This window comes from Schistocerca americana, chromosome 6, assembly GCF_021461395.2.
Source record: "Schistocerca americana isolate TAMUIC-IGC-003095 chromosome 6, iqSchAmer2.1, whole genome shotgun sequence".
Lineage (NCBI taxonomy): Eukaryota > Metazoa > Arthropoda > Insecta > Orthoptera > Acrididae > Schistocerca > Schistocerca americana.
The window spans coordinates 206,341,832-206,368,170 of record NC_060124.1 but is presented as its reverse complement, the minus strand read 5'-3'; positions in this window follow the sequence as shown (position 1 = coordinate 206,368,170).

Here is a 26,339-nt window from a genome sequence, read left to right as displayed (position 1 = left end):
GGATAAAGTTAAAACCATATGGTCAGTTGTTAAGGAAGTATCTGGTCTGCAGCACAAAGTCGACGATATAAAGTCAGTTCGTAGTAAAAAATTTCTGTTACTGGTAAGTCAGTTATACTTACAGTATTTAACAATCACTTTCAGCGAATTGATGGTGAATTAAATAAAAACTTAGTTTCTACAGGGAATCATATAATTCTCTTGCAAAAAGCCTTTCCAAGACAGATGTCTGAAATACTCCTCTGTGATACTGACAAGGGGGAGACTGAGTCAATAATTTAATCACTGAAGACTGAGGACTCTCATGGATGTCGTGGAGTACCTAGCAGAATATTAATGTACTGTGCTGCAAATGTTAGTTCTGTTCTTAGCCACATTTGTAATTTTTCTTTAAGAATGGTCAATTTCATGAACGACTAAAGTACTCAGTAGTAAAGCCGCTTTATAAAAATGGAGACATTGAGAATGTGGACATTTTTAGACCTATTTCTATGCTATCAGTGTTTGCTAAAGTTATTGAAAGGTTGTGGACGAAAGGATAATTGATCGTTTTATTTCACGTAATTTGCTATCTAATGTACAGTTCGATTTTAGAAGTGGTTTAACAACTGAAAATGCTATATTTTCTTTTCTCCGTGAGGTACTGGATGGATTAAAGTAAGTTTCGAACGCTGGGCATCTTTTTTGCTTTAACTAAGGCGTTTGATCGTGTTGCTCACAAAATATTGGTCCAGAAGTTGGACCATTATGGAATACGGGGACTAGCTCACAATTGGTTCACCTCTTACTTTAACAACAGATAGCAAAAGGTCATTATCCACAGTGGTGAGAATGGCTATGATGTGAGGTCTGTGTGGAGCACAGTCAAATGGATGATACCTCAGGGATCACTGGTGGGGCTAGCCCTGTTCCTTATTTATATAAAACATATGCCCTCTAGCATTACAGGCGATTCTAAAATATTTTTGATTGCTGATGATACTACCTTGGTAGTAAAGGATGTCGTGTGTAACATAGGCACCGTTTCAAATAGTGCAGTTCATGACATAAGTTCAAGGCTTGTAGAAAATAAATAAACGCTAAATCACAATAAGACTCACTTTTTGCATTTTCTAACACACAATTCAACAAAACCCGACGTTTTAATTTCATAGAATGGGCAAATGATTGGTGAAACTGAACAGTTCAGATGTCTTGGTGTTCAGATAAGCAGTAAACTACCGTTGGAAGCCCACGTTCAAGTTCTTGTTCAAAGACTTAATGTTACCATTTTTACTATTCGACCGGTATCTGAAGTAAGTGATAGTTCAACGCCAAAAGTAGTCTACTCTGCTTATTTTCATTCGCTTGTGACGTATGGTTTTATATTTTGGGGTAACTCTTCCCATTCTCGGAGGATATTTTTGGCTCACTAACGGCCGGTTTCACCAATAAGTGGTATAAGTTCGCAAACCCCTTGTCGACCCCTGTTCACCAGTCTGGGTATTCCGACATTGGCCTCTCAATATGTATATATTCTTTACTGTGTTTTTTGTTAACATTATAAGCTTATTCCAAAGAATTAACAGCTTTCACTTAGTTAATGCTAGGCAGAAATCCAATCTGCATTTGGATCGCACTTCCTTGACTCTCGTCCAGAAAGGTGTGCAGTATACTGCTGCAACCATTTTCAATAAACTACAACAAGATTTAAAAAATCTTAGCAACAATCAACGCACTTTCAAATTGAAACTGAAAAGTTTCCTCATGGGTCACTCTTATTCTGTTGAAGAGTTCCTTGAAAAATTCAGATCATTCCTTTGTTATATTGTTGATTGCGTTTACACAAACGTATGGCTTGTCTTTTGAGTTCATAACATTTTATTTTCTCTGTTAGTACTTTTATATTGTAATTTCATGCATTAACACATTCCATGACCTTGGAGATTTGTTCCTCAATTTGGTCCTACGGAGATAGACGTGTAAAATAAAAAAAAAAGGCTAAAAGGAGCGATGCGCGAAAAAGCACGTATTCTTAATTCAAAACAAGCATGTCGCAACCTAATGTCGTCCTTGTTGGGCTGTGGATTGAAAGCTGCTACTGTTTATGACAATAAGAGATAAATTAAACCTATTATCTCTGTCAGCCACTTTTATTTTCTTCTACGACATGTTTCAAGGGTCCGCGCCTTCATCTTGAGGTACATCGTGCTTTCCATAACATAGACGATAATTTAACAGTACCTCACGAACTACGGGCCACAGATTAATCTCTACCATCAACTTGGAATTTTTAATCAAAGTGTAAAACAAGGCCAGATCAGACCTTACCCAACGATAAAGCCGAGACAGTGGCAAAGAACTTTAAAGCTTCTCAAGCATATTAGACAATGCAGAGTAACGTTTACTACCATGTATTTTTGAGTAACTTAAATCATGAAAGAATTCTTATACCAATAAACTAATACACTAACAAATAAATAGGCTGAAATAAAGCTTTATAAGTTATTTAATTACTATATTTTTTATTTTTTACAGTAGTGATATTCTTAAGCAGAAACGTTTGCAAGGATTTTTACACTTATATACATGTTATTTCTGTCTTTGATTCGCAGTGTACGAGGATTGGAACTGTAATAGTGGCAACTATTTTCTTTACGTCTTATACGAAATACACTAGAGAGCCAAAGAAACTTGTACACCTGCCTGTTCATGTCTGGGGAGTTTGGTGGCCAGCGGAAGTGTTTAAACTCAGAAGAGTGTTCCTGGAGCCACTCTGTAGCAATTCTGGACGTTTGAGCTGTCGCATTGTCCTGCTGGATTTGCCCAAGTCCGTCGGAATGCACAATGGACATGAATGAATACAGGTGTATCTAGACGTATTATGCCTCGCTTATCACTCCAACTGCACACTCCGCACACCATTACAGAACCTCCACCAGCCTGAACAGTCCCATGCTGACATGCAGGCTCCATGGATTCATGAGGTTGTCTCCATACCTGTACAAGTCCATTCACTCGATACAATTTGAAACGAGACTCGTCCGACCAGGCAACATGTTTCCAGTCATCAACAGTTCAATGTCGGTGTTGACGGGCCCAGGCGAGGCGTAAAGCTTTGTGTTGTGCAGTCATCAAGGGTACACGAGTGGGCCTTCGGCTCCGAAAGCCCATATCGATGATGTTTTACTGAATGGTTCGCACGCTGACACTTGTTTATGGCCCAGCATTGAAATCTGCAGCAATTCGCGGAAGGGTTGCACTTCTGCCACGTTGAACGATTCTGTTCAGTCGTCGTTGGCCCGTCCTTGCAGGATCTTTTTCCGGCAGCAAACTCACTTAGATCTAGATAACTTGCCATTACAGCAGCAGTAACCGATCTAATAACTGCGCCAGACACTTGTCTTATATAGGCGTGCCGACCACACCACCGTATTCTGTCTGTTTACATATCTCTGTATTTGAATACGCATGCCTATACCAGTTTCTTTGGCGCTTCAGTGTAGATATATGTTTCAAAGTTTTACTGTCTTTCAAAGTAGTTACCAGCATTGTGTTGCCAGCGATGTGGAAGTCACAGGATACCTCCAGTGGAACGGCCTACTGCCCGACGAATATCTGTTAACAATTCCGAAGCGAATGCAAAGACGATGCTCCTTCATCTTAGGAATCTAACTGCACTCACAAGCGCTGAAGTACGGGGGGTGTGGAGGGTGGCGAAGAATTTCTCAGCCCCATCGACAGAACAAATCAATCACAACTTGCGCCATGTGTGTCCGAGCGTTTCCTACAAAATGGTGGGCGGGTCCTGCAGAAAGTGTCACCGGTTCTTTCTCTAAGCTGGTCGCAGCTGTGTTCCAAAAATGAACAGCGTACAGAAACTCGGAGCTGACATTTTCTGAACGACACACCCTTCATTTGGCAGCGAACTGCTCGGGCGCATATGTCGGAAGTTGTGACTCACTCGTTTGCTCGATGCGACTGGGAAGAGCTGTACCACCACCCATCGCACTCCCCGGTTTAAGACTTTGTCACTTCCATTTGATTCCTAAAGTGAAGGAAGCACTCCGTGGGCTTCATGGCATTCGCTTTAGAAATCTTACAAAGATTTGCCGGGCAATAAAATACTCCACTCGAACTGTGAACAAACCGGCGCTCCTAAGGGTCTCCTAAGACTTCAAAATCGCTGGCAACAGGTTGTACACAATGCTGGTGACTGAATTACAGTTAAACTTTGAAATATGTATCAATTTTCGACAAGTTGATAATAAATTGTTGCCGCTATTAGATTTCCGACCCTCGTAACCTGGTAATGAATGCTTCAAAGCACTACATTTCTACATCTGTAGAATCTCTGTACTGCAAACGTGACCTCGTTTCGCGGTTGTTTGAGATCTAAAAATGAAAATGAATGTTTATGACGAAACTCTGTGTTCCTTTTCCTGAAACATATTTTAAGTAGTTCATTATTGTTTAAATTTTTTAATTTCAGAGCTAGTTTACTTTAAAATGGCAATTATACCTTATTTGTAGAGAAACGAAATGCCGAACAGACAACTGAGCACACCCAGCGAACAAAGATGTGATGCAATCTCCTGATCCACCCAAAGATAGAGTGTGTAAGGCGTTGAAACGCGTCATGAGAGAAATGGAAAGTGAGCGATTCTTTTAATTTATCTTTTATAGCATGTTACAACTCACGGGGCCAGCTTAGGCCAGGTCTCACAGGACTGAGAACAGAGACCGCGGCTTTTTCATGTGCGCCCAGTGGTACTCACATCAGTGATAAAACGATTCGGTACGATGGGGTGATCCTTTTCGTAACACCTGACGGGATGCCACATGGAAACGAATGTGGTGCAGGCACGGGTCACACGAGGTCACTGTCGTTCGAGTGGATGACGCTGTCTACATTCATCGACAATGCAGAAGACTGATACGACATGCATTATACACGGTATTTGACGGAGAGTAGTAAGTACTGTAGGAGGTGGTAGTGTACACTAATTCTAATAAACCATTCCACATAACACTTGACAATATGTATTGTTTACAGAGATAATGCTGTTATAATATAACACAAACAGATACCCACAGAAGATGTTCAGTAATGACAAATAAGTTCAAAGTTGAATTTCATAAATTCCAATTGTAACTTCACTACACTTTCGTTTCCTCTGGTGAGCTCCACATGTAGCTCATGCGAGATCGTCTTGGCGTTCTTCTACGAACAGTGAAACGTAAAGTCTACAAATAAAAATTAAACGCAAAAGATGGTTCAAATGGCTCTGAGCACTATGGGATTCAACGGCTGTGGTCATCCGTCCCTTAGAACTTAGAACTACTTAAATCTAACTAACCTAAGGACATCACACACATCCTTGCCCGAGGCAGGATTCGAACCTGCGACCATAGCAGTCGCGCGGTTCCAGACTGAAGCGCCTACAACCGCTCGTCCACCGCAGCCGACCAACAAAAGATGAATTCGTCCGAATTCCCAGGAGCGAAAATCTGAGGACATGGCACTTTGGTGGCCAAGAAAGGTGACGATTTCTGCCGATCGGTCTTCCGGGAAAGGTTCGGTTTCAATTATGTGTCACCTGGTGGCTAGAATGTGCATGGGACCCGTCACGTCGGAAGAACATACCCAGCCTCATAGCCAAACGAACCTCTACCAATAATGCTGGAAACTCGTTTTCAAGGAAGTCTACGTAACAGGGCCTGTAAGACGATGCCGCAATTCAATAGTCTCAATCAGTTGTTTGCCTGTCATACCACACCACATATCCATAGAGAAGCATTGTTGCAAGTGTGTCTCCACAACGGCGTTTGGGTTTTCATCGAACTCCCGATGTGAGTTACGTGTGTTTGCACCATCACGAGTAAAAGCCGCTTCATTATACACTAAACAGTATTAATGGGATTACTCAGACATTTTCAATTAGTGACCGACAGAATTCCAATCGTCTACCTTCATCTCCTCGATAGTGTTGATCTCACTGCAAATGATAAGGAAACAGATCGTGCATACATAGTGGCCGACATTCTTTTGTATGCAGAACATCGATGGGTGTAGAAGTTCTACGTGTACTTGTTAAGGAACTACGTTTTACGAACTGAGTAATACCTTCTCTTTCATACACACTCCCTTCCTTCACACTTTCAGATGACCTATAACTGCTGGGCATTGCACACATAACACGCTGCTTAGCGAAAACGCGAGTAAACACTGTTAGCTCTACAAACAATTCTGTCGGAGGAAAATTGGCAACTGAGCATTATAGCAGAGGTTGAAAACATCGCTTCAGTTATAAGGTTCTTTTTATTTGAAGCACGACGGGTTTCGGGTTCTTGTACGCCCATCATCAGACCGCATACCGAAAATAAACAAGAGACCCAAGCTAATAGTTTTTACTCGCAGCAGTACACACGTGTAGTATTTTCAGAATACCTGACGATGGGCAATTAAGTGCCCGAAACCAGTCGTGTTTTAAATAAACAGAACCTCACAACTGAAGCGGTATTTTCAACCTCTGCTAATGTTGAATCTGATACTCTGCGGTTAGGAAATCTCTACCGTATTCTCTACAAGTAGCAAAAATTGGTTCCAATGGCTCTGACCGTAGCGGTCGCCCAGCTCCAGACTGTAGCGCCTAGAACCGCACGGCCCCTCCGGCCGGCTTACAAGTAGCACCAACGTTTCCATTACCGCAACCGCACACCAATACCTAACCTGGATACTCGCTTCGTAAAAACATGCAATATGCTTACATTACACACCAAAAACAAGCCAACAAATGACAATTACAGTTGAAAAATTCGCTTACGTAAACTCGACTACAGCTTTACAACTCAAACTTTTAAAGTAAAAACGATAAAAGAAAATCCGCAGCAACTACTGCATCAACAAGCGAAATGAAAGCGTATCTCTGTAATCAGCTATGTCGCTGTAACAGATAAAAATTGGATACATGCTATACTAGAGGACGTCAGACTGCTGCGGCCCGAGTCAAGTAATCGTGCGGCCCGAGGTTCTCAGCTGTATTTTGTAAAAATATGCCCCTAGTAGCCAACAGCCGAGTCGAAAAAACGTCGACTAACTTGAAGAGTTTCTAAGCGTAGTTTTACTGCTCAGTAACAAACAAGAGGCAGTAATATTTTAAGACACCTTTCATTTTAATTGACGTTGCTGAACCAGGCCGTGAGCTAAGTAAAATAGCCGCCTGCCTCAGGGGCAGAGGGGTCAGAGGGGTTACTGACACGGCCGCTGTGATTTACGCGATGTGAGATGGCGAATGTTGTACTGTTTCTCTTCCATTGCTGACAACTCACGGGCGTGGCGTGCGGATCAGCTACTAATATATTAGGCTGGTGCATAAGTTCGTAGCGTTGGTACTACGGTTGTTATGGGTTTTGTTTATCTATTGTTATTTTATTTCTAGTTCACTGTTGCTATCTGAGTTTACATACAGTCATTTTGTCATTTCAAGTCAGTGAGTGGAGCGGTAGACGCTAGAAAATGGAGTACCTTGTGAAGAAATCTGAACGTTTCCGAAATATTTTTCTATTCGAGTTTAATTGATAAATGATAGCACCTGAGACAGCCAAAAATATTTGTGCCGTGTATGGGCCTAATGTCACTAGACAGAGCAAGGCAAGAAAATGGATTTCTCGTTTTAAGAAGGATCGTTTCGACGCTGATGGCTCTCCAAGTTCAGGACGACCTTCGGTGTTTTATGAAGATCGTTTAAATGCATTTATCCACAATGATCGACGTCATTGTACTCGAGAAGTGGCAAATGCGATGAACTGTCATCACTCCACCATCGTCCAACATTTGCATGCAATGGGGAAAGTTTAAAAATCAGGTATGTGGGTACCGCAAGCTCTACGGCAAAGTCACCTCTGCTTGCTCATCATCAATCGCCTCGTGAACAGCCCCAACTATTCCCATCCTGTATTGTCACTAGTGACGAGAAATAGTGTCTTCACGCTAACGTAAGGAAAAGAGAGGAATAGCTGAACACAGACCAAGTAGCAACTCTCCGTACAAAGATGTGCGTGCATCCACAAAAGATGTTATGCACCTGGTCGAACAGCGATGGTGTGGCGTCCTACGAATTGCTTCCACAGGGTGTGATCATCACTGCTGACATTTATTATCAACAACAGAGACGTTTTGCAAACGCCATCCAAGAACAGCGACCAGGAAAACTGCGTGAGTGCCACTACTCCAAGCTACTCCTACCCCAAGCACATCAGGGCGAGTGTTTTATATCATTGTGATAAATATACTCCATACCTAAATCAAATGTTCCAAAATAAATAGAGTACACTCCTTCCTTACTCTCCCCAGCAGCCCAGTGCAGGCTGAGTGGTTTTTGCGCCATTTTCCCCCTCCAGACCACCAACTTGTATTACATCACAGGAGGGATGACAGTACCCTCTGGCAGCAGTACTGTGTACTAGATCAATTGGACTCTAGATCTCGTGGTGGAGAGGCTGCCTGCAAAATAAAGACTCATGTCCATCACAGGCAGAGTCCTTTTCCCACCATTTCGCCCCACCATATTGGATTACGTCACGAAATGGACGACAGCGCTGTCTGGTGGTGGTACTGTGTATTAGGTCTAGACCTCGTGGTGAACACACTGTTTGCCGCCACCTTGGATAACAGTACTTGCATCATCAGCTGATGTCATGGCTGCCATCTTGGATTATGTCACGGAATGGACGACAGCGCCCTCTGGTGGTGGTACTACGTACTATGTCAGTTGTAGTGCGGACCTACTGGCGAACACTGGATAGTGGTGTCTAATTTTTTAAAGAAAGGGTGGTGCATGATTTCGACAGTTGACGATTAGCAATCATGTTTGCACAGTCTTTTAGATGGATTATTATTTTGACAATTTACGAGTTGTTTGGCTCTCTGGACGTAAATGTTTTGCATAATTTACGAGTGGTTTGCGGGTCTGTAGGCTGTGCAATGCACAATTTTGACAGATTACAATTAGCAAGTTCGTGTGCAAAGCATTATACATGAGTTATTTAGGAGTAGTTTGCAGGTCTGTGTGTCGTGTGACATGTCAGAGCATGGGTTCTATATCACTGTGATAAATACACTCCATCCATAAATGAATTGTTCCAAAATAAATAAAGTACACTCCTTCCTCTCTCCACAGCCCACTGCAGGCTGAGACCTATTCCCACCAGTCCCTTGGAAAAGGTGGCGGTCAGGTAACTTAGGTTAGTGGAGGTAACCTTCCTTTCACACCATTTTCTTAGCTTAGTAGAGATACACGAATTGACCTTTCTTTACCACCAAAATTCAATTTGACCCCAGTTCCTAGGAAAAGGTGGCAGTCGGGTGACTTAGGTTAGTGGGGGTAGCCCAAGTGACATATCTTCCCACAATTTTCTTAGCTTAGTATGGGTGTGATGCATTATCCTGTTGGAATTTGAACTTCCTGCCTTTTTTTTTCTGGGGGAGGGCAGGGGAGTTATGTTAGTGGACATAGCCCAATTGACCTATCTTCCCACCAAAATCCGCCATCTTTAATAACTTCACGGCCGCCGTCTTTGATGACGTCATCGTCGCCATCTTGGATAACGGTACTTTGGGGCAGAATCCCCTTTGCCCTAATAGTGCCATCATCTTAACAGCTAACAAAATGGTCTTTTTCTTCTTCCGAATACTCCGTCCATTGTTTTGACTGCCATTTTGTCTCTGGTGTGTAATGATGGATCCAGGTTTCATCCACAGTCACAATCAGCGCAAAAAGTCTTGCCGATTGCCGATTAAACGTTATCGGACATTATGTTGAAATGTTGTATCAGATGTTCTTTCGGTTCAGTGTGAGAAATCACGGCACCCACCTCGCACATAGCTTCTTCATAGCCAATTCTCCGTGCAGTCTATTATGCACTCGCTCTGTTGAGATGCCTACAGTCTCAGCAGTCTGACGAATTTTTATTCGGCGGTCTTGCGTTACCATATCGTGGATTTCGTCAATGGTTTCCTTTGTGGTGACGTCAACCGGACGGTCGGATCGCGCGTCGTCTTGGACCACGTTTAAATTCATAAATCCTAAAGTAAATGTTCCACAGTGGTGATGAAGAGTCTGTGTGAACTTCATCCAGTTCGGTTTTGATTTGTGTGGCAGTCTAACCCATCAAATGAAAGTTTTTAGTAACACCACGAAACTCGCCTTTCTCCATTTTCAATCGCAATCAACAAACTGACCAATCTACTGGTTGTACGCTGTCCATTGTTAAAATTCATTATATTACCCTTAGAATAACCAGGCTTACCAACCATGAAGGCGCAACCAAAATTTTCCATTCTTTCACGGAAATTTACCTCATTTTTCAAATCATTCACGTACATGCGTGTACAAAAATACTTGAGATCCGACCACGTCATCTGGGTGATTCACTTTTTACTCCTAAAGTGAGGTGCCCGCCAGCGGCCACCCCTGGAGCTGTCGTTTAGCCTTTTCTGGTCTGGCGTTGAATAATCCATCAATTACTATGTGTGCGGCAGTCAATTTGTTAACAGAAACGACTCGTTCTATTGTCCAATAGAGTAAGTCAGTTCTGGAAATCCCATATTTTACTGAAAAGATAGGTCAGCTCCCACAAAACAATACAGCACAGAGAAGTTATCAGCAGAGCAATTGCGGGCGTTAACTGCACTCTTTCGTCAGTAGAAGTAAAATAAGGTAAGTTTTCTACGGGTACCTGGAGATGGTAACAAGTCGAAGAATTCGAATATTAGCAAGGATATGTGGAATAAGCAGTTGTCTACGAGCTGTCAGAAAATCAAGAGCTCTTAGATGCACGTCCATGTGCTTGATCAGCCAGAACATTATGAACACCTACCGAATAGCCGGTATCTCCACCTTCGGCAGGGATAACAGCGGCGACGTATCGTGACACGGAGGTATTGAGTCCTTGGTAGGTCGTTGGAGGGAGTTAGCACCACATCTGCACACACAACTCACCCAATTCACATAAATTCCGGGGAGAGGGCGATGTCCTCTGACGCCACATTCACTCATATCCCACATATCACTCAGGTGTGAAGAGTTGAGGGACCAGAACATCAATTGGAACTCGCCACTGTCCTCCTCGAACTACTCCATCACACTCCTGGCCTTGTAACAGAGGATTATCTTGTTGAAAATGCCACTGTCGTCAGGAAACATATCGTCATGAAGCGGTGTATGTGATCTGCCACCAGTGTGCGATACTTTTCTCATCACGGTGCCTTGCACGAGCCCCACTGGTCTCTTGGGTGCCCTCGTGAATGTTCCCCAAAAGCCGGCCGGTGTGGCCGAGCGGTTCTAGGCGCCTCAGTCGGGAACCGCGCGACCGCTACAGTCGCGGGTTCGAATCCTGCCTCGGGCATGGGTGTGTGATGTCCTTAGGTTTGTTAGGTTTAAGTAGTTCTAAGTTCTAGGGGACTGATGACCTCAGATGTTAAGTCCCATAGTGCACAGAGCCATTTGAACCTTTTTTTTTTTTTTTTTTGTTCCCCAAAACATAATGGAGCCGCCACCAGATTGTCGCCATCCCACAGTACAGGTGTCAAGGAGCTGTTCCCCTGGAGGAAAGTTTCGCGCCCTCCCATCGCCACGATGAAGAAGGTATGGGAATTCATCAGACCATGCAACGCTGTGTCACTGCGCCAACGTCTAGTGCCGATGGTGCTGTTAACATTGGCACATGAATGGGTCGTCAGTTCCGGAGGCCCATCGTTAGGAGTGTTCGGTGCACTGTGTGTTCAGACACACTTGTGCTCTACCCGGCATTAAAGTCCGATGTTATTTCCGCCACATTTCGCTGACTATCCTGATTTACCAGTCTGCCCAGTCTGCAGCGTCCGACAGGTGTACCCGCCTAACGCCAAGATGTCTGGACGTGGTTTTCTCTTGGTTTCACCACCTTTTGAAGACGCTCGCCTCAGCTCTCCTCGAAAACCAAACTCGTGCAGTTTCCGAAATGCGCGTACCGAGGCTCCAGGTCATCAGTCTGTCCTCGGTCAAAATCAGATAGATCGCGCGCCTTCCCCATTCTACAATCGTACAGCACGCTCACTAATACTGCATTGAACGTGCGGGTATCTAACTAGCAGTCATTCCTCGCCAGGTGTCGCAGCTATCACCGGGACGGGTTTATACTGATAGGAAGTCGGTGGTCACAATGTTCTGGCTGATCAGTGTAAGAAGCAGCTATTTTGTAGGTGTACTTATGCTGCAAAGTAAGTGATAGTATTTGTATTAAATGAAGTTTCGGGAATGCAGCGAGATTACGTCAACTTCTGGCGACGATATTTCGACTGATAACCATTCAGCCATTTTCAGGTGAGTGTTTTACACTGGAGAGTGCTAGGTCACATAGCTAACTTTAACACCAGAAACGCATACGTCAGCGCGACAATTTTTTTTTTTTTTGGATTAAAGTTAGCGATGTGAATTAGCAATCTCCACTGCAGATTACTCACCTGAAGATGGTTGAAGAGTTGTTAGTAGCAATATGTGGCAGGGTGTTGACATAATCCAGCTGCAATTACGAAAGTCCGTGGAATACCATTTACGGGGTGAAAATTTCAAGAATCACGGTATTTGGATTAAAAGGAAGTACGGAGTATTTTTTTCTGAGTAGAGATCGCTGGCAAGAATCCAGTTACTGATAGCATACGCGCTATTACACCTGAAATGGTCCTCAATGGATGCAGTGATACCGTAACTCCATCCAGTCGTTTACATGCATCACTTATTTATTAAATTAGCAAGAACTGCCTCTCTTAAGACAAACTGATATGCAGAGGCTACTGATTCTGAGTGTGCGTGATCAGAAAGTAGTAACAAACACTACACAGCGATTCAGTCACAAATATTTAGCTTAATAATACTGACAGAATTTGTAAAATACTGTTGTACGCAACGCGACTTTGGTCAGTTTTTTAATAACGTCATACACAAGAGAAACACTGAAATGTGTACTTTTTACTCCGCTGTAAAGTCGTGTTGATCTAAATAAACGAACGAACAGGTGCAGCAGCAATGATTATTTATTATTAAACTTTAAGATGACCAAGTGCACTTAGCGACATTCCTTTCTCATCGGGATTATACAGGTCATCAGTGGAGGTGGTAAATATGCGAGTTGAATTTGCAGGTCAGTAAATTATTTTGTTTTTTCTACCTTACACGTACTTTTTAATTTCACAGGGCACATGAGTGCGTGCTAGATGTGCGGCTCGGTAGACCTCATTCAAGCGTCAGACTACGATTTCGAAGATTTATGTTTTGACACTTACCTTCACTTTAACCACTGACAATGCTCTGGGTATGTGGGAAATGGAGTGTACCGCCGTGGTTCGGATTCCCCTAATAGCTGCTGTGAATATTTGACGTGCGTATTTTGTGCGCATATTTCAGACTTTTCTGTAGTCAAGAGATTTCCTCCGCAACATCCTTTTTTTCCCGCAAAATATGCAGAAGAGCTTCTGTGATGTTCGGAAGGTACGAGATTTTCGTCTGCTAATTAATTTATATGTAGCCTAGTTGCGCCACTGATGGGAGGGAATATGTGAATCGATAGCATGCTGATCAGTATTGAATGCCTCCGGTCGCTACCAACTGCAGCTAACAGAAAATACTCTGTTTAATGCTTGTAGCCTGTCTGTGAACAGGATTACTTCAAACACAATTACGCACAATGTATCAAGGATCGTTAGCTCTCACTTGTCGCTTCGGCTTTCATCGATGCAGACGCTCTGAACACTGTCTTGTTCCGTATTTGCTGTTGCTAGCGACCAGGACGCACTGAACACCAATCACCTGTCACTCGATTCAGCTACTCACATGGGCCCATTTCACACAGAGTCTAATAAATGGATATATATGATTCAACAACCTAGAACGCGTCAAATGTCTTATGAATAACGCGTCGGAGACTGAATTAAAGGACCTAATTATGGAAAACTGCTTCTGTTGCATGGAAGAATATCATCTGCATCTACATCATTACTCTCCAAAAATTCACAATTAAGTACAATGAACGGGTTTCATTGAACCCCTTCAAGCTACTTCTCTACAGTTTCACTCTCGAACAGCGCGGGAAAAAGAAACACTTGAATCTCTCTCTTATCTTATTATGATGATCATTTCTCCCTATGTAGATCGACTACAGCAAAATATTTTCACACTGAGGAGAAAGTAGGTGAGTAAAATTTCATGAGAAGATCGTGGCCTAACAAAAAACGCTTTTGTTTTAATGATTGCCACTTAAATTCTTTGCGATAAAACCAAATGCGCTGCTCTTCGTTGCACTTCATCGGTGTCTCCTATCAGTCCTATGTGATGCGGATCCCACATCGCACAGCAATACTCCAGGAGGGGGCGGGAATGCGAGTGTAAGCAATCTCTTTAGTAGACGTGTTGCATTTTCAAAGTGTTATGCCAATAAACTACAGTCTCTGGTTTTCTTTCCCCACGACATTACCTACGTGATCGTTCCAATTCTACTTAATCGTAATTTCGTAATCCGTAAGTATTTAGTTGATTTGCGTAATTTATGGTGTTAACGAAATTTGGCGGATTCCTTTTAGTACTCTTGCGGACTTTTTATTATTTAGAGTCAACTACCACTTTTCGCACCATACAGACATCTTGTCTAAACAATTTTGAAATTTGTTTTGATCATCTGATGATTGGTTGGTTGGTTGGTTTGGGGAAGGAGACCAGACAGCGTGGTCATCGGTCTCTCATCTGATGATCTTCAAAAATGGTTCAAATGGCTCGGAGCACTATGGGACTTAACTACTGAGGTCATCAGTCCCCTAGAACTTAGAACTACTTAAACCTAACTAACCTAAGGACATCACACACATCCATGCCCGAGGCAGGATTCGAAACTGCGATCGTAGCGGTCACGCGGTTCCAAACTGACGCGCTTAGAACCGCAGGGTCACAGCGGCCGGCTTGATGATCTTCACACAAACTGTTACAGTCCATGTTTTAAATTATCGGGATGCAATTCCGGTCGGACCACGGAAATTTTCTGCGTGCCTTGAATCTAGCTTTCACCCCTCAATGATGTACAGTGTGGACAATACGTGGTTAGGACTCCGTGTTAAACTGCAGGTCGGCGTCTTTCACTGGTTGGATGAATCGGTTAAGTCTGGGACAAGTAACTCGCTACAGTGGCGTCCAGTTGAAAGAGTTGTCTTTAAGGCACAAGAAATAATAACTGTTATAATTAGAATAATTACTATTACTACGAACACTATCATATGGTAATGTTCCTTAATGGCAGGTCACATCACTATGTAGCACTCGAACAAAATCTACATCACTGGCTTCTTTCCACATCCGAGGGCCCAAGCTGAGTGGAATATGACTAATGTAATGCAAGAGTGTAAAACGATCTGTTACATAAGCTATTCCACAATACAGAGTGTTTCAGAAAGAATCACCCGATTTCAAAACTCCAAATTCATTGATAAAAGCAAATCACAGACATGGGATCATTTGCAAAGTACTCACAAAATCTTAAAGTTTTAGCTATGCTATTACTAACACACTATGTGTCCACCAGCAGCAGCAGCACGAACAACATCTTTTTACATTTTTACCACTGTTAATTCTCAGTGGTGAGGCAACATTTCATGATATCACTACCGTGCGCATAGCCTCCAGCACCCTTATGACATTACGAAAGACACTCATCTAAAGTGAACGTTTTGTGTTCCATTTCTCGTGAAAAAGTGTACAGTGGCTTCTTTCTTTTAGGGAAACACAGTGACTGGAAGGAGCTATCTTGAGATGCTGCAGAATTGGTTTTTCCACAATTTCAGGAGGACTGCAATGACTTCATATTCCAACAGGATGGAGCTCCGCAACACTGGCATAACAACGTATGCCACTTTCCCAATGACGCTCTGCCTCAGCGCCGAGGCACTGCTCTCCATTATTGCCCTCCGAGATCGTCAGACATTAGCTCATGCAATTTTTCCTTGTGGGATACGTAAGGAAATTTTGTTCATCTACCCTTTACCTCATGATATAGAAGAAGCGAAGAACAGAGTAACAGCCGCCATAACTTCTGTAAAGACAGACACACTGTGTAAAGTTAATGACGAATTTAGTTATCGTCTAGATGTTATTCGCGTTGCTGCTGGTGAACACATTGAGCAAGATTTGAGTATTCTGCGATTTATTCTATGTTTCTAGTATGTTTTTGTCGATATATATGGAGTTTTGAGATCAGTTAATTCTTTTTGAAACACCTTTCTAAACATCTACGACTAACCAAGTAAGAATGCCTTGCCAAGAATTTGCATAGAAATACGTATACCGAAAAGTGTACACCCCAATCAGACGTTCAATTTATAAGAAAACTGACAAGTGTTATGATCTTGCATCATTTGCTAACTCGTGAAAAATTACAGCTGCCTAGAACGTATTAAACTGGGGCATAGGACTGGGAAGTTGAGACCATTATGTGTACTGCTATATAACGACAAGTCGTTATTTAACGTTACCAAAATCTCAAAAAATTCTTGAACGATTTACATCATATTTTTACACGATAGTCGAATAAAATGTTCAGGCCGAAATAACTACATATTTTTAATGTATATCGTATATGAATAGATGTATAAAATTTATACCACTTTCGGAACTATTAGAAAATTCGCCGCCCGACAAATACTCGTGCGTGTTCTAGAAATTTAGCCGTAGTAAAAAACAAACTTCGACGTCACTGGATGGAAAGAATTTTATTTAACGCACAAGGAAGAATACAATCTCGTAAGGAAATTAGAATTATTTAGCAAGTTAACAGCAGTATGCGAACTGTCTCAAAATACTCAAAATAATCGGTCTCTAAGAAAAACAGTTACGGAAAGTCATATTGATCATGGAGCGCTAAACCAACGAAAACACAGCGCCTCCGGCGGACGGACGTGGACTCCTTCACACTTGGCGTAGCGTAACAGTCAAGGAAAGTCATATTAATCAACGAGCGCTAAGCCAACGAAAACACAGCGCCACTTGGCGTGTGTACATCAGCTGACAGCAGCTAGCGATTTTGTCGTTACAGCAGCCCACTCCTAGAAAGCGGAGCGTCTTCCATGGACAGCGCTGGAAAACTGACCCGACGTCCCGATCGTCTCGTACAGCTGCTTCTGCTGGTCGGTGGTGTAGCCGGTGTTGACTCCGACGCTGGTGTTGGTGCTGCAGTCGATGGGGTGCCGTGGTATTGCAACAGGTTCTTCTTGGAATGTGTATGCAGGCTTCATTCGGTCCAGCGAGACGGTACAGCGCTTGTTGTTGACAAGGACATCGATTGTTCTTTCACCTCTGCCGATTACGTGGCGAGGGCCTGCTTAAGGAGGTGCCAGCACATCTGCATCTGCACATATCACGTGTGCGCACGACTCTAGCTTGCCGTGCACACAGGTGGGCGAATTGCCATGCCTCGATCCTTGATGAGGTCGGATTTGAATGATTCGTACCCCGAGGCGAGAAACGAAATCTGTAAATCCACGTGATCAGTAAACTCGCCTTGTAGCCGCAGTGTTGCCCCATAAACTTGCTCAACTGGTGAAGACTTTAGGTCCAATCTGTAAATGCTTCGCAGACCGAGCAAGACCAATGGTAACGCTATTGCCGAGTTTGAATTATGACACGTGATTGAGGCCTTCAGAGAGAGGTCCCAGCGTTCTATCGTCTGGCCGGGTGGCAGCTTGTGGTTTTATGCTGTATAGTGCCACACAATTTGTTAAGCTGCGCGAACAGGACGGATTCAAACTGACGCCCTTAGGAGCTAAGGGGTAAAAGTGATAAAGTTTTAACTTTGAAGATTAAGTGTAGATTTCAGTAGTTAAAGCAGACACAAACCTGTGTGGACAATTGATACAAGTAACAAACAGGCTGGTGCTGACATCTAGTGATTAAAAGAAAGCTGCTAAGACACTCTCACTGTTCCTTTGGAAGTCAAAGGACATAAGTACACTGGAATATATTGGCAACCAAGTGACTGCAACAGTAAATAGCTCCTCGTTTCCTTGGCTGAGTCTTTAACCTGAAGCTACGTAGTTTAAAATTATTACACTGGGACCTCAATTTAAGTGATAAGTGTTATATCATATTCCTTTTTCAAATATTTTATTACGAATAAATATACAAACAATTTATTACTGAATAAGTAAATACACACATTAGTATCCTATCATTAGTCCTTTTATAATTAAGTGATAGTGTTTGAAATACAGTACTCTCTCTGTACTGTACATATTCGTGGTATGGGGTCAGAAAATTTTTGAGAACAGAGAGTGCATCATAATGTTTACTCTTTCACACACAGAGATGAAGATAAAACTTTTGATCCTGACGTGTAGAATCTGATGAATCTACTGTAAGTGAATCACCACATCAAAAGGGAAGGAAGAGACCAAGAGGACCAGAGACCTGGAAAAGAAATAAAAAGTTCTAGATTTCGAAATACTGTAACGGAAAACAATATACAGATCGGCAGGGGAAAGTTAATGAACGCAAGGGGGTAAGGCTGCATCATTCATTAACTCTTTTCAGTACAGGACATAATGCGGCCAAAAAAGTTGGCATGCATGCAAAAAAGTAAACTGCGCTTACAATCTGAAAGGATGCAGATTATGCAAACAGTTTTTCTTGCTGACGTTGGATGTAAGTAACAGAAGTGTTAACAATATCTTATCTAAGTAATCTGATACTGACGTTTCTCCAACAGACTAGAGGATATAAAAAACCAGGAAACAAAATTACCGCTGAAGTAGTTCAGATTGGTAATGACCAAACAAATTCATTTGCAAAATATAGCAATTATTATCTAGAAAGAAATGTACTAATATTAGGTATTTGGCTCCTACGCTAAATATAACCGAAATGTATGGACTCTTTAACGAGTTTTGTGCAGAATATAATTTACCATCTGTTGAAGAGAGTTACTATAGATATGTGTTCAATATTGCCTTCAATCTGTGTTTCCATACACCTTGTATTATTACTTGTGTGATGTATGACGGGTTGCAGTATTTGATAGTTGATGGAGACCTAAGAAATGTTCAGACACCGTTTCTGGACAAGGAATTACATTTGCGTAAGGCGCAGACAGCTAGAGAAGCTAAAGACAAGGCAAAAGAATGTTGAAAACACAGTTCGCAAACAGTAATATGTTTTGACCTACAGATGACATTCCTACACCAGTGCTTTCATGCAGCGAAGCGTATTGCGCAAGACAGCTATGGACCTACAATTTTTGTACATAGGATTAAGCCTCTGGAGTTGCAACGATGTACGCTTGGCCGTTGATTGTCCAACTCAGGTAAACACACAACAGCATTTAGTGTCAACGCTGAGGATCAAAATAAAAGTAAATACACTGTAAAGTTCTGGCATTACATTATCCAGAATACACACACTGAAACTGTAGATCACAAATTCATGATTTCTGGTCATTCCTATATGGAATGCAACCAAGATTTTCGAAGTATTGAGAAGACTGCCATGAACATCCTTGGATCTTTGTACATGATGAGAGTGAGCATTGCTCATTCCCAAGGCCAACAGGAAACTTAAGGTAGTCCACATGAATGACAACGATTTCATCAATGATTATCTCAGGGACTCAGCGAAAAAGCTCGGGAGAAATGCAGTGGTTGCATTTTCAAAAGAATTCATCCCTCATCTTGTTTCAGAAAGAATCTCTCAATGAAGAACTGGAAGATTTTCAAAATCTTAACAAGAAAGCACATCGTTGCGGCAGAAATATCAGTGTCCTCCTTGCTCTAGAAATAAAAACCAAAAACCAAAGCTAAATATCTGAAGTACATAGACCTACAGACTCTGCTTTTCTATGTGCCACCAGTACATCATGAATTTTACCAGAAACTTCCACACCATGAAGTTGCGAGAACACTTAAGCCAGTTAATCAAAATTATGAAGAAGTCGATTGTTATTCGGAAAACGAACATCACATGATGTTTGTTTCAGACTATGAGTAGACCCATGATCATGTTCGACTCAAGTATTAACTTACTGCCTGCCATTAAAGCGTTTCTATTAATGTCACTGTGTTACATGATTTTTAATTAGTAATAAAAAACTACTGACAAAATTCTGCGTTGATTGCTTTGGATAAGCTAAGTAATAAAGTTTCAAAAGTGTGCAAATAATTATTTTATTTTTTCATGGAAATTTCGGAGTGTCTCAACTTTGAAAATCATTCACTCAAAACTAACATTTCGTTACTTATACCCCTTGGCTTCTAAGATTCTCAACTGACGTCCGCGGTCTGACATGCAGAGGGCTGCCGAAACACGCTATCCATAAGAAGGCGGAAGCTAAAGTCTCAGCTGAAATGTCATCGACCGGCGCTGCTTCCGGCCATCTGGTGCAGAGGTCAATCATCAATATGTAGCGTTGGCCATTGGGTGGACGCGAATGGCCTACCACATCAATATGGACGTGAGCGAAGCGAGCAGTCGTGTCCGGAAAGTCACCCATCGGTGCATAGACATGGCGGTGAACTTTGCTACGTTGACACTTGATGCATGTTGGTGTCCATTCTCGGCAGTGTTTACGGATGCCCGGCCACACATAACGGTTGGAGATGTAGTGTCCCCAAACGAAAGGACAGGATATGTGACTGAATCCCAGGGTGATAATTTGTTTACAAAAAAAATGTTTCAAATGGCTCTGAGCACTATGGGACTTACCTTCTAAGGTCATCAGTCCCCTAGAACTTAGAACTACTTAAACCTAACTAACCTGAGGACGTCACACACATCCATGCCCGAGGCAGGATTCGAACCCCTCGACCGTAGCGGTCGCGCGGTTCCAGACTGTAGCGCCTAGAATCGCTCGGCCAATCCGGCCGGCCAATTTGTTTACGGTTTTTCATTATTTCTGTTGTTGTGAGAAACGTTTCGTGGCAAAAGGAAATCTGAATAAAACACCGAATAACAGTCAAATGCGAATAAAGGATGTGTGCACTGAACATTGTAACTATGTGCATACAGTATTATCCCTGGACAGGATATTATGTAATATTATCTTTCTCGTTTTGCTCTAAAGATGCGGTATCAGTAGCCGCCATCTCTCTGTTATGTTTAGTTTCGTGTCGAATGCAGCCGTTGTATCTGACGAAGTGAGATTAGGGTGTGAAATGGTAAGGTTAATATATGTATCAGATATTAATTCAGTTATCATTTACAGAAACCTTGCACTCCCTCTGTAATGCTTTTAATTATTTCAGCATTTCAAGCATTTTCTAACTGCAGCGTCTGGTGGACGACAATAAGCCTCCATTAAGTGGCAAATTCAAATTTGCTGAAGTACTGCTTTTCGCCTTTTTCAGTAAAGGCAGAAACTATCTAAAATTATTCTACTACCAGAGCATCAAGCTATTTTCCACATCCAAGTTATAAACAGCAACTGTGGCTTTTACTACTGTTAGGAATGTAAATAATATAAATTCGGCCCTGTAAATGGCAGAAGTGACTTTTCAAAGATAATACTCCGAAAAATATTCATTTTTACAATTCTTATTTCGCTCTTGTCCTCTGGAAGCCAGACGACAATGGAAAGTTATTTTTCGCAAATATTAGACAGGTTTGTAGGCAATTTAATACTAAGGGGACCCGTACGGCGGGAGACGAAATAGAGACTCGGCGAGTTGCTGGTCGCACAGGTTATCTAAGCTGTCACGGTGGAAAGGAACGGGGTTTACCATTTTACATATCACAATATTCGTCAAGCCTGACGTCAGCCCCAGGAACATCGACTAAATGGAGATCTAACGCTGAAGATGACACCTCGAGCAGACGTGCAGTTCTTGGTCGGTTCGTTGTGCTTCCGCAAAATGAGTGAAGTTGCTCGGCTGTGACTGAGAAGCTGTTAATATGGGAATATAGTCCGCTACGATGTTTTCGATCCCAGAAATGTGCCTAGCATGTGTGCTAAACGGGGCAATGGTAGATCAGTTGATCGTGCTGCCGAGGTGAACCATTCATGATGTTTTAGCGAATGGCGTACGTCAGTGGCCTGTGGTCAGTATAAGTGATGAACTCACAGGCTTCAAGTTGAGGTCTGAAGTATTTAATGGCCGCATAGATTGCCACAAGCTCTCTATCGCAGGTGCTCGATTTTCATTGTGACGGCGAAAGTTAATCTGAGAAGAAATTTAGCGGCTAATGAACGTTCGGGTAGACATAAACTACATATTTATTTCAGTATTTATGGTATATAAATACAGGGTGTGTATATAAAGTTCGGGAACATTTTCAATTATTTATTGCACAAGAAACAAACATTGTACAGATATCATACATATATCATATTGAAGAGAAACACTGAAAGTTTTTTTCATGTATACCGTCACAGCGTAGTTTGGTAATTTGCCGATAGTCAACGCTAGTCGCAAACGTTGCGAGTTCAGGTGCGGTGCGAGCTTTGTGTGTGTTGGCGTTCGACAAAACCAAGTGTGCTACAGCTGTTCAACGGATGTTTAGAACCAAGTACGGTAAGAAGCCACCAGCAAGGAAGGCCATTTACCACTGTCACAACAAATTCGTTACGACGGGTTGCTTGTGCCTGGCAAAGAGAAGCGGACGTCCCACAGCCAGTGAAGTGAATATCGAGCGAGTACGAGAGACGTTCATAAGAAGTCCAAAGAAATGGGTGCGTCGTGGGTCCCGTGAACTCGAAATGGCTCCAATGACAGTTAGGAAAGTCCTGCGACAGAAGCTGTCTATGAAACCACTCAAATTGGAGCTAGTGCAGAAGCTCAATGACGACGACAAACGTTTTGTGTTTTGTTCGCATTTGCGACAATTGAATGAGGATAGGGAGGCATTGTTGATCGCTTAATTTTTAGCGACGAAGCCAGTTTTCACACTAATGGGGAAAGTGAAGAGGCATAATTGTCAAATCTGGGGAACAAAGCATCCACACGAATGCATTGAATTCGAGTGTGATTCCCCAAAGGTAAACGTTTCTTGTGTCTTGCCACGTCGAAAACCGTACGGGCCATTCTTCTTAGTCGAGAGCATTGTTACTGGATATTCCTACTTCGACATGTTGCAGCAATGGATGCCTCAAATGCAATCAGCCTCTCCGTTCATCTTTCAGCAGGATGGGGCTCCACCCCATTTTCATCGTGATTAACTGAACATAGAGCAGGCGCATCGATGGATCGGCTGTGCTGTTTCATAAAATGGCCTCCCCGATCACCATATCTCACTCCGTGTGACTTTTTCTGTAGGGACATATTAAAGATCTGGTGTCTGTACCACCTCTACCACGTGATGTAGCAGAGCTCCCGGAGAGAATACGGGAAACGACTGCCACAGTCGAAGATGCCATGCTGGGGCAGGTATGGCAAGAATTTGATTAGCGTATTGACGTCTGCCGGGCCACTCATGGTTTACATATCGATTTTTTTAAATATAACTTTCAGAGTTTCTCTTCAAAATGCAATATGCATGACATCTGCACAATGTTTAGTTCTTGTGCAATTAATAATTGAAAGTGTTCCCAGACTTTATGTACACTCTGTATATACAGGGCGACAGTTATTGAACTATGTGAAATAAAATTGTCATAACTTTCTGAACGGTTTGGTTAAGACCTTCAAACTTCACGGTTGGCCGCGGGGCATGATGGGAATTAGTATGCACTGTACAGTTTGGTTTGGTGACGAAATCCACTTTCATTTGCACGGGTTCGTCAATAAGCAACATTGGCGCATCTGGGGGACTGAGAATCCGCATTTCGGGATCAATAAGTCTCTTCACCCTGTGTGGTGTGCAATGTCCAGTCACAGAATAATCAGTGCGATACTCCTTGATGTCACAGTGACTACCGAATGGTACGTGATGTTTTAGAAGATGATTTCATCCTCATTATCTAAAGTGACCCTGATTTCGACAAGATGTGGTTTATGCTCGATCCCACCGAAGCAAGATGGTTCAAATGGCTCTGAGCACTATGGGACTCGACATCTGAGGTCATCAGTCCCCTAGACTTAGAACTACTTAAACCTAAGTACATCACACACATCCATGCCCGAGGCAGTATTCGAACCAGTGACCATACCAGCAGCGCGGTTCCGGACTGGAGCGCCTAGAACCGCTCGGACACCGCAGCCGGCCCGTAGCAAGAGAGTGTTTGATGTCCTGCAGGAGCAGTTTGGGGACCGCATTCTGTCTCTGGGGTACCCAGAGGCCGCTGGCATGGGCCTCGATTGGCCACCATATTCTCCGGGTCTGAACACATGTGACTACTTTTTGTGGGGCTGTATTAAAGACAAGAAATAGGGCAATAACTCCAAAACCATTCAGGAGGTCATCGAGACTATCGATGTTCCGACGCTTCAGCGGGTCATGCAGAATTTCGCTATTCGTCTGTGTCACATCATCGCAAATGACGACAGCCATATCGAACGTGTCATAACCTAAATCCGAATATCTGTAGTCACGTTTACATGTCGAATACAGTGTCTGCACGCCGAAGTTTGTAACTAAGTTTTTTTCCATAAGGTTCAATAATTGTCACCTTGTAAGCTACAAAGGAAAAACGTTGTTAGTAAAGATCTAGAAAAGTTCTTGACCAATTTACCTCAAATTTTTACACGATACTCTAATAAATAGCTACATAGTTTTTTTAAAACAAAAATGTACAAGTTTTCCGTTAAACCCGACTGCGAAAAAGAAAGTACTGTGCTATGCTGTGCTGATAAAAAGTGCGGTTTCGTTTTCAGTTGAATACATGTACTGGTACTGTTGTTGCTAAGATAGTAGGGTAGGCAACTTCTAGAGGTGGTATGGACCAACACAAGGAGTAAATATCTAGTAAACATAGACTGTAAAATGGGTACCTTAAGAGCTATGAGCAGTTCTTCAATAAAGATGCGTTTCACAGCAGCGAAGATGAACATGTGATCACAGCTCCTCAGGTATGTTTACTTGATTTTTTTTCCTTGTGTTTGCCCATACTTCACAGCAACAACAGTACCGGTACAGCCGGCCGCGGTGGCTGTGCGGTTCTAGGCGCTCCCGTCCGGAGCCGCGCTGTTGCTGCGGTCGCAGGTTCGAATCCTGCTTCGGGCATGGGTGTGTGTGATGTCCTTAGGTTAGTTAGGTTTAAGTAGTTCTAAGTTCTAGGGGACTGATGACCACAGCAGTTGAGTCCCATAGTGCTCAGAGCCATTTGAGCCAGTACCGGTACATGTATTCCACTGACAGAGGTATCCGAACGATTTCGCTGATACACCATGTGATGAAAAGTATCCAGACACCCCCAAAAACCATACTTCATATTACGTGCATTGTGCTGCCACCTACTGCCAGGTACTCCATATCAGCAACCGCAGTAGTCATTAGACATTGTGAGAGAGCAGAATGCACTCTACAGAACTCGCGGACTTCGAACGTGGTCAGGTGGGCGGGTGTCACTTGTGTCATATGTCTGTACGCGAGATTTACACACTCATAAACATCCCTAGGCCCACTGTTTCCGACGTGAAGGGACACATACAGCACAAAAACGTACAGGCCGACCCCGTCTGTTGACTGACAGACCGCTGATGGTTGAAGAGCGTCGTAATGTGGAATAGGCAGACATCTATCCAGACTAACACACAGGAATTCCAAACTGCATCAGGATCCACTCCAAGTACTATGACAGGCGGGAGGTAAGAAAACTTGGATTTCATGGTCGAGAGGCTGCTCATAAGCCAAACATCACGCCGGTAAGCGCCAAACGACGCCTCGCTTGGTGTAAGGAGCGTGGACATTGGACGATTGAACAGTGGAAAAACGTTGTGTGGAGTGACGAATCACGATCACAATGTGGCGATCCGATGGCGAATGCCAGGTGAACGTCATTAGCCAGCGTGTGTAGTGCCAACAGTAAATTCGGGGGCGGTGGTGTTATGGTGTGGTCGTGTTTTTCATGGAAGACGCTTGTAACCCTTGTTTTGCGTGGCACTGTCACAGCACAGGCATACATTGATGTTTTAAGCACTTTCTTGCTTCCCACTGTTGGAGAGCAATTTGGGGAAGGCGATTGCATCATTTAACACGTCGAGCACATGTTCATAATGCACGACCTGTGGTGGAGTGGTTACTCAACAATAACATCCCTATAATGAACTGGCCTGCACAGACTTCTGAACTGAATCCTACAGAACACCTTTGGGATGTTTTGGGATGGCGACTCACCGACCGACATCGGTATCTCTCCTCAGTGCAGCACTCCGTTAAGAATGGTCTACCATTCCCCAACCTTCCAGTTGTGCGTATGCTTGC